General features: G+C 40.7%; 1 protein-coding gene across 1 annotated transcript in view; it reads left to right on the top strand.

Annotated features, from left to right (window-relative positions):
- MRTFA (myocardin related transcription factor A) overlaps nt 1-11,724 on the top strand; it is a 227,596-nt gene that overhangs the window by 145,553 nt on the left and 70,319 nt on the right. The window lies entirely within an intron of this gene.

Genomic DNA, 11,724 nt, shown 5'->3' with positions numbered 1-11,724 from the left:
TCCCAAACTACCTTAATTAATACAAGGATAGGGATTCAATCTGTGATTTTACTTTTTTTTTTCATTTGATGGGATAAGACCTAAAATATCTTAAACAAAAAGAAACAGAATAGATAAGAGGCTGTGGGAGATAAGAGTAGTATTGTGAATGAAGAAGATATGATAGTAGCAAATCTAGGAATCTGATGTGGGAAACATGGTGGGGAACATTTTGGAGAAGAGCAACAGAGAAAGAAACAAACACAACAGTATCATCAGTATATACTATAGACCCCCCAGACAATAACTGTATCTCTATCTATCTATTGGGAGAGAGGAAGAAGGAGGAGGAGGAGTTTAATATGACAGTAACAGGAGACTTTAATTATCCAGAATATCTACTGGCATGCTCTCTTTATGGAGAGCAGAGCAAATAATGATTCTGAAATTGTCTTCATAATAATTTCACCTTTCCTAAAATGGAAAAACTAGAGAGGGAAATTCCATCCTGGACCTGATTTTCACCAAGGAAGAATAGGCTGGGTGAGACTTGACCAGACCATCTTAGACTTTGTCATAGGAAGGAGAAGAAAGTTGGGCCTCGTCTCACATGCCCTCTACATTTTTGGAGCACAGATTTCAAAAGATTCAGGGAAAGGCAAAGAACAGTCCTATGGCCTAAAATTCCAAGGAAAGTTAGCCTAGGAGGAACAGGAACCACTCAAGAATGAAATTCTTAAGACTCACAGAGGAAGAGTGATAAGAAGATGCTCCAGGGAATGCATTGAGAATTCACCAACCAGATTCAGCATCAAAATGACATACGCAGAATGTAAAAGAAAGATGTGGGAACACAAAAATATCAAAGTATGGCATAGTCCTTTCAATCAGTCAAGAAAAATATGTTTTTTTTTTATTTCTCTCTGGGCTCTGCTTCTCTCTCTCCCAACTTCTTTCTCCAGCAGCCTTCTCACCCTGGAAGATCATGTGACTATTATGACCCTCTCCTATGAGTGGTCAGTTCTTCCCAAACCCTCCATTTTAAGAAAAGTACCCAAGACAGCCAGGTTCATTCTTGCATTCCTCTTTGAGCTACACTTCTGACTATCTAGACTAAGTTCTCCAACTTGCTTCTCCCAGTTGCTCCCTACTTCCCAACTTTATAGCTTCCTTTTATGTGCTGTCTTCCCCAGTTAGAATGCAAGCTTTTGGAAGGCAAGAACTATCCTTTTTTTTGCCTATATTTATATTTCCAGCCTTGAGCACAGTCTGGTACATAGTAATCATTTCTTGACACCTCATACCTATCAGATTGACTAAATAGAAAAGGGAAGTGATAAATGTTGGAGAAGATGTGGAAAAATTGGGATATCATTGCACTGTTGATGGAATTGTGAACTGGTCCAACCATTCTGGAGAGCAATTTGGAACTCTGCCCAAAGGGCTACAAAACTGTGCATACCTTTTGATCCAGCAATAGGTCTGTATCTCAAAGAAATCATTAAAAAAAAAAAAGGAAAAGGACCCACATGTACAAAAATATTCATAGTAGCTCTTTTTGTGGTGGTAAAGATTTGGAAATTGAAGGGATCCCCATCATTTAGGGAATGGCTGAACAAGCTGTGGCATATGAATATAATGGAATACTATGTGCTATAAGAAATGATGAGCAGGATGCTCTCAGAAAAAACTAGGAAGACTTGACATATGAACTGATAAAAAGTGAAGTGAGCAGAACCAGAAGAACATTGTACACAGACAGTGTCAGCAACATTGTATGATGATCAGCTCTGAGTGACTTAACTGTTCTCCTCAATACAGTGACCCAAGACAATTCCATAGGACTCATGATGAAAAATGCTATTCACCTCCAGAGAAAGAACTATGGAGTCTGAATGCAGATCGAAGCATACTATTTTCACTTTATTTTTTTCATAGTTTTTTCCTTTTGTTCTGTTTCTTCTTTTACAACATGACTAATATGGAAATATGTTTTACATGATTGTACATATATAACCTGTATCAAATTGCTTACTGTCTTAGGGATGAGGGAGAGAGAAAAATTTGGAACTCAAAATTTTATAAAAAATGAATGTGAAAAATTGTCTTTGCATGTAATTGGAAAAAATAAAATACCATTAAAAATAAGTATTTGTTGACTGACCAGTGTTTATTAACTGCCTACTGTGTGCCAAGACAGTATGCTAGACAGTGGGGTACAAGTACAAAAAATGAGACAATTCCTATTAACGAGAAGTTGAAATGTAATGGAGAAGATAAGTATATACCAGCATGTATATAGCTTAAACGTGAAGTGAATAAGTACAAACACACACAAAGTAGTTAATTACAGGTAGGCAAGGTAGTTTAATTACAGTAGTTTGGAGGGTGAAATTATTATAAAGGCAATTTCAGAAGCATTACCCACTCTGCTCTGTAGGAGAGAGATGATCTGGATAATTAAAGTCTCCTGTCATTGTCACATTAAACTCCTCACCTATATAGGGATTTTGTCCGGATGGTCTTAGTACATTATGATGATACTGTTGTGTCTGTTTCTTTCTCTATTGATGTTCCCCCAAATGTTCTCCACCATGTTTCCCACATCTGATTCCTGGAATTGCTACTCTTATGTCTTCTTTATTCACAATGCTACTTTCCTCCCCAACTGCCTCTTCTCTATTCTGTTTCTTCTTGTATAAGATATCTTAGGTCTTATCCCCTCAAGTTAAAAAAGCAGCACTGATAACCTATGGATTAAATTTGCATCCATGTATTAGCATCTATAATTAATCTCATTTGTTCTCCATGCTTTTTAACATTTCTGTGTGTACTTCCTGGGCCACGGTCTTTATGACTGATGCCTTTCTTGTATTTGTTTCCTGTGAACTTCTAGGTATCTCTATTGCTATTTCCTCTACATTGTAATCATTCTTTGTGATGTCTAGCTTGGTTACTGTACAGAAGAGAGCTCCTACCTGTACCTCACCTTTGTTCTTCTTTTCAGTTTAAAACCCTCCTGATTGGATTTGTAAGGCTCCAGACAGATGTTCCATCTCTGGTCAGGAGCCTGTCGTTCTTTTATTTTTCCTTCATGTATAATCATGTAAAACATTTCCACATTAGTCATTTTTTACAAGAAGATTCGAATAAAAGAAAAGGAAAGTGAAAAATGGCCTGCTTCAGTCTGTATTCGAACAATATCAGTTCTTTCTCTAGAGGCAGATAGTATATACTTCATCATTAAGCCTTTTGGGTTTTCTTAGATCATTGTATTGCCGAGAATAGCTAAGTCACTCACAATTCTTCATTGGCAATATTGTACTGTGTATACTGTGTGTAACAGTCACCTGGTTCTGTTCACTTCACTTTGCCTCAGTTCATGTAAGCCTTTCAGGTTTCTCTGAAGTTATCCTGCTTGTCATTTCCTATAGCACAATAACGTTCCATTCCAATTGTATACCCCAGCTTGTTGAGCCATTCCTCAATGGATGGGCATCCCTTCAATTTCAGTTCTTAGCCACCACAAAAAGAGATGCTGTAAATATGTTTGTACAGTTAGGTGCTTTCCCCCCTTTTTGGATGTCTTTGATATATAGACCTAGCAGTGGATTATAGGTTTATATTATTCTACTATATTATATATTATTATATTTGTGTATAATATACAATATAATATTATTATGTATTAAGGCATGGTATTATAGCATAACAGTTTTATAGCCCTTTGGGCATAGTCCAGATTACTCTTCAGAGTGGTTGGATCAGTTCATAACTCTACCAACAGTGCATTAGTGTCCCAGTTTTTCTACATTCCCTCCAACATGCATCATTTTCCTTTTCTGTTGTTTTAGCCAGCCTGATAGGTGTGAGGTGGTACCTCAGAGTTGTTTGAATTTGCATTTTTCTAATTTGATTTGAGGCATTTTTGTATGACTATAGATAGCTTTGCTTTCTTTGTCTGAAAACTACCAGTTCATATCCTTTGACCATTTATCAATTGGGGAATGACTTGTATTTTTATAAATTAGACTCAGTTCTCTATATTTGAGAAATGAGGCCTTTATCAGAGATACTTGCTGCAAAAGTTTTCTCCCAGTTTTCTGCTTTCCTTATAATTTTGATTGCATTGGTTTTGTTTGTGCAACAACTTTTAAATTTTATATAATCAAAATGATCCATTTTACTTTTTGTAATGCTTTCTATTTCTTTCTGGTCATAAATTCTTCCCTCATCCATAGATCTGACAGATAAACTATTCCATGCTCTCCTAATTTTCTTCTAGGAGCCTGTCATTCTTATATTTCAAGCTGTGGTTCAGAAATCTAAATTTAAGTGCCATCTTTTTGACCAGCTATTCCTTTTCTTGGCTGTACCTTTTTCCTATTTCACAGGATCAGGTGGGATATATCAGATAGGATAATTTATGTGAAAATGCTTTGTTTAAAGTACCATATAAATACATGATTGTTTTTCTTTCTGGGCTTTGTGTAATAACTACTTCAGTTCTATGTACATAATGGACAATTAATTCTGAATGTTCTTGCTGTCTAGTTAAAGCTATGGCTAAAGGCCATCTACTACCTTAACAGGAGATCGGGGCTGTGACAGGGTAGTCACCCTAGGACACCACAAGATGGTTTTGGTTACTGGTTCAGTTAATCCAGCTTTTGGGTGTGCATGTTCCTCAGGTTATGCTTGATGTATGACCTAAAGAACATTTTAATAACTTTCTTAATTTCTTTCTATTTTTGCTTTTATGGGTCTAGGATGGCACCAATTGAAGATGTTGAGGTTTCTTGCCCAGTTCAGTAAAGAGGTTCAGACATATTGACAGATATCAGCTGTTTTTGCCCTCTTCCTCTAGGCCCCAATCCTTTAAGCTCCACTGCTCTAGGAAGGCTTAGTGTAGATGGCCTCTGTTACGTTGACCATCTGCCATTTCAGAATATGGCACCTCTCACATGGGAACTAAGCAGAGACTGCATGTTGGCCACCTCGCTCTGCCTTTGTGTTTCTCTTCTTTTATAGATCTCATGTCCAAACAATCATCCATTTTTGCTGCTATCTCCCATACTTGTATTCTTCTCACTATCCCCACAGCTACCACTCTAGTCTATGCCCATCTGAACAAGAAATGCTTTCTCATTTGTGCTTTCTGGCCCCTCCAAACCAGGCTTCCCAGTGCTCATTGTTAATAGGCCTCTGCCCAAAATTCTTCAGTTGCTTCCTAGGGTTTCAAGACCCTTCATCATTAGATGCCACTGAGCTTCACCAGTCTAGTCTTGTACACTCCTTCCTTCCATGTCCTTTGTGCTGTAGCCAAAGCCATCGCTTCAGCATCTCGTGGATAGACATTCTGGGCTTTCCTGCCCTGTGCCTTTGCCAATACTTTTCCTTATTCCTGGAAAGACTTGCCCCACCCTTTTAAGGGCATCTCCTGGGAAGCTTTCCTCGTACTCCCCATCCCCAGTATTTTTATTCCTTGGACTTCACAATAACATCTTATTTGCAGATCTGACCCACAAACGCCATTTTATATTTTACTTGTGTTTCTGTCATGTTCTCCTGCTATAGCATGAGCTCTGTGACAGCAATGACTGCCTCATTGAAACTTTGTATCTTATCCTAGCGTGATGCAATGTATACAGCAAAGAATTAATGAATACCTGTTGAGTTTGTTGTTGGCCCACAGGAGTTACACAATATACTTGCCAAAGAGGGTTGCACGCACAGCCTCTGCAATCGGATCATTTCCTGATGGGGAACAGCGTGTAGGGGCCACCTCAGGCTGCCTTCTCCACAGGCTAATTGTAATTGTAAGATATGTGTGTACGCATGGGTTGTCTACTTCCATGCAGGTGATGGTGCCCTCATCTTGGTGACACTGCATGGTAGGATAGCTTGGTTTTTACCCATCCTTCTGTCAAGGATGGATGAGAGGATTTTGTTGGTTATTAAGTATATCAGGAAAGGAAAGAACTGAACTCACAGACTGAGAAGCACCAATTCCCTTGATATGGCTGGCCTGAATGTATCCTACTGTATTCAAGGTGGGGATAACTGTTAAACAATCCAGGGGAGGTGACCCATATAATGGTGTATTGATCTCCCTCACCCTCACATTCATAGGTCAGCCAGATTATAGGCCAGTCTTAGAGGCATAGATTTTTCTGGTGTGGAAAATATTATACTATTTTATATCATTTTTAATTTCAACTAGACCCAGAGCCTGAATTAATGAGTAACTGGATGAAGATCCAGGACCTGGGCTTCTTTGTTCTCTCTAAAAGTTTGCTCAGGAAATACCCTTACCACTGTCAACAAGGCCAGATACCTGTTAGCCATTAAGGGATGAGACCCTAAACCCAAGAGAGACTACCTCAATTAATATCAACTGACCTTTGTCAACATTCTTTCCATTAAGGAAAATCCTCTTCTTGTATCATGGTTAAACATACATGGGGGTAATAAAAAATGAGGTCATACAGGCTTGCTAGGTCTGCTAAAATAACATATATAAGTTTTCTCATTCCTTTGTTCAGAGAGCCAAAGCCTATGCTCTGACTCCTTGTACGTACAAGTAAGCTAGCCTAGCTATGCTTTAAGGGAAAATAATAAACAACATGGATTTTTCTATCACCTAGCTCTGTTGTTTCCTTCAACCAAATTTTCAGGTTTAACACTGGTTAAGAACAACCTATTCTGGGGATTTGGGTCAGCCTGAGGTGTTGGGTCTGAGATAACTAAGGGTCCCTCCTAGAGGAGACTTTTAACTCCTGAGACTCCACCAGCTTTAACTCGAATGCTCAGGCAACCTTCCACATAAGTTGAGAGTTGGGGCACCCAACCCTGGGTCTTCCTCCCTGGTTCTGGGCCATCTCAGAACCTATCTGGGAGGATCTGGTGGTGGCAGGAGTTGGCTCCATGGGATGTGCCCTTCACACCTTGTCTTCTCCCTAGCTACTTGACTGTCCACAGGACTTGGATGAGATAGGAACCAACAATTCCATTCCTTCTAAAAGAGGGAGGACCACCAGATTTATTACGGTCTGGCCTGCCTCTTTGACCTGTCTTCCCCTGGTACTGCCATCTTAACTTCTTATATAACCTTAGGCCCTCTGGGCCTTGCTGTGTACCTCACTGCTATTCCCTTAGTACTTTGGGGCCTTTCCATTGTCATTGTACTTGAACCTCCCCTTACCCCGCCCCCAACCACCATTAGAGAGTGAGCTTCTTGGGAGCAGGGACTGTCTCACCCTTTCTGTTTGTGTTTCCAGCGCAGGGCTTGGCGCTTATTAATACTTAGTAATTTCCTAGTCTGATCGTACTTTTCATCCAAGATATAGGAGAAAGGGAGCAGGTGGGATGGTATTCCCCTAGGTTTTCTGAGCTTTGGTGAATTTAGCTAAGTGCAAAGGGAAGGTGGGCGTGAGAGGATCTTCAATCCCCACCGCCCTCCACCCTTTCCTGTTGCCCTTTGGGTTTTTTGAATCTGACACTCTGTGGCTCCCTCCTCTATCAGAGTCTCCCAAGCTATTTCTGTCAGTTTAATGATCCCCAGCTGTTGCTTTAGTTCTGGCTATTTCCATGCCCAAGAGGAGAAGGCAGGAGGATGGGGGATGGGGACACAGCCCTGTAAACAAAGCTGACTGGGTTTCCCAGCTAGCATGATAACCACTTTGTTGTAATGTAAATTGGGGGTAACTGTTATGCTCAAAAACACAAGCCCAGAGGAGTAAAAGCTGGAATAAATTTGAGGGGTGTTTCTTTTACCAAGTTAGTGTGCTCATGGGTGTGGTAACCTCTGCTTCACTCTGTAGTGCAAAGAAAGTGGTCACAACTGGCTTTGCATCGACTTTATGGCTGCTGTGACTCCACCCTCTGAGGGTTATTTGTGCCGAGCCAGGCCAAGAATGGAGGATCATCTAGAAAGGGGAGCTCCACGGTGGCCCCCCCCCCCCCAGAATGGGACGTCATTCTTATAAGTATTATGGAGAAACTCTTTGATTTCAGTTCTATGTGGATTTTCACAGACTTGTACCCTATTTGACTCTTAAGTGTTCCGTAAAATTATGTGCAAAACCTCAGTAGTCAAATGTTCAAGTTGCATATTTAACCACACAAATGTCAGGAAATACAGTTGCTGTGAGTTATAGGCCCCATAGCAACATGAACTCCCTACATGACACACACAGAGGGGTATTGTGGGGTGGGGAAAGATTGTTTGAAGGATGTCTCAGCTCTCTGGCCTTCTTAGGATTCTTGTAGGGCGTTGAGAGGAGCAGCCTGGGGGGGGGGGGGGTGTCGTTTTCCTTTGAGCATTTGGAGCTCTTCTCGACCCCTTCTCATTTTGCATCATCCACACAACCTGATTGTTGTCACTGTAACCTCCTGCTGGAGAAAGAAGATGGAGACTTTGCTAACTGTTCTTAGAGCTCTCTTAGAGAAAAACTGAGTTGTAAAATCTTGACTGTTCAAGGGTAAAATTCAAGTTTTAAAATTCCTTAGAATTGAATGATAGTAAAGACTGTTTTTCTTTCACTCTGCCTTAGACTATCAAAGTGGCTGTCAAATCTGTTGCATAGGAAGAATGGAAGATCCTTTAGTTTGGAAAAAGAAGAAATAATTTTGGCCCAAATAGCTCTAAATAGTGTGTGTTTTTTAACTGTTTTTAAATATTTGCAGTTTATTCACTCCCTCCTTCTCTCCTTCCCAGTTGTCCTAAGCCTCAAATAGCTTAGTTTTGAAACAGCAGGGAAATGTTCAACCAGAAGAGATGGTTTCCAAAATAATTATTTCATTATCATTTGAGTTACTGCAAATACTGAGAAATGTATAGCTTTTCAGAAACCTTGGAAGATATATAGGGAAATCACCTTTAATACTTGGAATACTTAGCTTCCAAAGTTCATCCTCTTTCAGAAATATTCGATTTATGCGAAAGGACAAGTCTGCCTTATTTTTAGTCACAATCCTCCTGTGCTTTCTTGGATTTTTCACATCTAGTGTTAGAAAGTATAGTAAGAATAAACTCTCTGATACAGTTACATTTTTTTCCCTTTTTCCTTTGTTGCCTTGAGGCCTGGCTCACTTGGCACCTGCCATCAGTCAGATGTTCTGTATGGTTTCAGCACTGACAGTCTCAGGAGAGAAAAGGAGCTAGGCCTGTCGACTGGCAAACGTGCCAGACGAAAGTGGAGGGGAAAATGTTGTTCCTGCCTCCCCTCCCCCAAGAGGGTCCTTCACATGTTCATTCCAGTTGGAGCAAACCAGATTCCCACTTTATCTCTCCCCCCCATTACTGGCAGTGAACATTGTGCTCAGATCCTATGTGATGGGGCAATTGGAGTGTTGTTTTTGAGTCAGTAAGAAGACTTTGATGTCTTTGCATTTGCCCTGATACTGTCTGGGGACTAACCTGCAACAACTAGTGAAGCAGTGAGCTGGATCAAGGAGGAAATGAGCAATGTGAAGAAATGAGGTAGGGCTGTAGGAAGTGTGGATTTAGGTGTTTTTTTGGATTTAAAGAAAAAAATGCAGCCCCCTGTATGTATGGAGAGGCCTTGCCCTAAGGGTACAGCCAGAAACCTCTACCATCAAATCATCCATCCATCCATCTCTTCCATCATCCATCCATCAAATCCATCTCTTCAGCCACGTTGTAGTCAAGGTAGTGTGGCCTTCTCAGGAGGGCCTGCCATAGGCCAGCCCCTGGAGAATGGGAGGCCTCAGGACACCGCCCTTGGAGCAGAGCACTGATCTCATCAAAATGTTTCTGCGCCTTTCAGAAAGTGAAGGGGACAATTCGTAAATTCTTAGCTTTTGATGGATTTCCCCCATATATTCATTTCCACATTTTTTCCTAAAAGATACTTTCCTCTCTCTTCTGGAAATCCTGCTCTAGTCCTTGTCCCTCACACTGTGGTGACTGGTGTCGTTGTTAAAAGTGAAGGTGAACAGTGTGTCTCATTAAAGAACACACCTAAGCTTGACATCTGGACTCTGTTACAAGCTGGCATCAAGTTGGTGCCCTCTGAAGGTCACTTATGAGAACGCAAATGGAAATACTTTTGCCTCCCTGAAGTTGTTACTTTGGGGAGGGGAGGTTTAGGCATCTGGAAAGTTAGCTTAATTTTCAGCATGCCTAGATGGAGGAAGAAGCTTATTAAGGGATTTATGGAAAGGAGGGGAGCATTAGGTTCGTCAGCTAACACAACCCCATCAAATTAGAAGGCTCATAGTATATTTTATGAGACTGAGGGACCTTTCTGTTCATGTCGTTAGAGCTTTCCATTCTCCATTATTATATTTAGCAGAATGACAATTGGCTTTATAATTTGAATTGAACATGACATTCCTCTAAATGACTTGGGTATTTTTAACACAAATTACATAGTGGTCTCCTTCTACCTAATAGTTGCCAGTGAAAGAGCCAATTTTTCATGTTTGCCTATAACTGACAGTTCTGGTTGTGAAAGGCATACTCCAAAGGGGACAGAGCTAAAAGCCCAAGGGGGTTCTCTTTCCTCCCACCCCCACTTCCCATCCTCTATCTGATTCTAAGTCTTAGTAATTTCTTTTCTTTTCTTTTTTTTTTTTGGCAGATTATGGAAATTCCTTCTGGGTCTTTTCAGTGCCACTCTCACATTGGCAGGTTAAAATTTGGGGAGCACATTTTGGACACTTGTAGTGCATTTAATTACAGTTATAATTAGGAACTTGTTCTTCTGCTCCCTAATTCCGTTCTCTTTATTACCACCAAATAATATTATTAAATGCTCTGAAGCCCAGGAACAAAGTATACTTTTTAATTGACTACATGTTCCTAAGTTGTCTTCCAACAAGAAACAAGTCTTGGTGGGGGTGGGGGAGGGTAGAGAGCAGTTATTAGCTCTCAGCAACTTTTGATATGAAAAGAAGTAAAGGTATTTGGTGTAAAGACCTTTTGATAATCTTGCAGAACAAAACGATCACCTCAGAAATGTGGCTACCAAGGAGAAGTGAAGGAAATCCTGTAGCAGCCATTGCCTGTGGAGAAGCTATATCACAATATGAAATTTTGTGAAATCTCAGAAGGAGGACCTTCCATGCTGGGAGGGCCCATCCTTGACGTGCCTTTTAGAGCAAAGACTAGATAAAATATCAGGTAGTTTCTGGAATAATGTCACGCCCTCCTCCAGTTCCCCCCTCCTCACTCCCTGTACTTTATTCTGAAAGCATATGTGGATTTAGGGTGACACTTGTCTGGTAGGCAGGGAGGAGGAATCAAAATATAAATTGGGCCTTGAAAATCCTCTGTTGGTACTAAAATGATGATGAGACCAAAATGTATGTTCCTGGTGCAGTGAACTCTGATGACCCAAAGTCAGGAAATGGTATTAATTCTGAAAAACATAAGAGCAAAGTAAAGGGAAATTGGAGAGGAAGAAGCAGCAGAAAAAATCATGGATCGATGAAGGGAGGGATGTCATGAACGACATAAATCAGGAAATAGGTGAAGAAGATGGATTGAATCCTAAAATGTTAAAGTTGGAAAGCAGCTCCTTGGCCATTTGGTGCAGGCTCTTGCCCAGCAGCTTCAGGCAGCCACCCGGCCTTTGCTCGAAGGGCCCCTGATAAGGAAAGGGGGGAGGCCTGCTTTCCTGAGACAGCCCGTTCCTTCTGCTCTCAGAAAAAGCTCTGTTTCTTAGGAGTTTTCCTTAGATCAAACCTAACTGCTCCTGTTTGTAGCTTCCCACTCCT

This window comes from Trichosurus vulpecula, chromosome 5 (genome assembly GCF_011100635.1).
Source record: "Trichosurus vulpecula isolate mTriVul1 chromosome 5, mTriVul1.pri, whole genome shotgun sequence".
Lineage (NCBI taxonomy): Eukaryota > Metazoa > Chordata > Mammalia > Diprotodontia > Phalangeridae > Trichosurus > Trichosurus vulpecula.
This window is presented reverse-complemented; position numbering and strand designations above follow the sequence as displayed.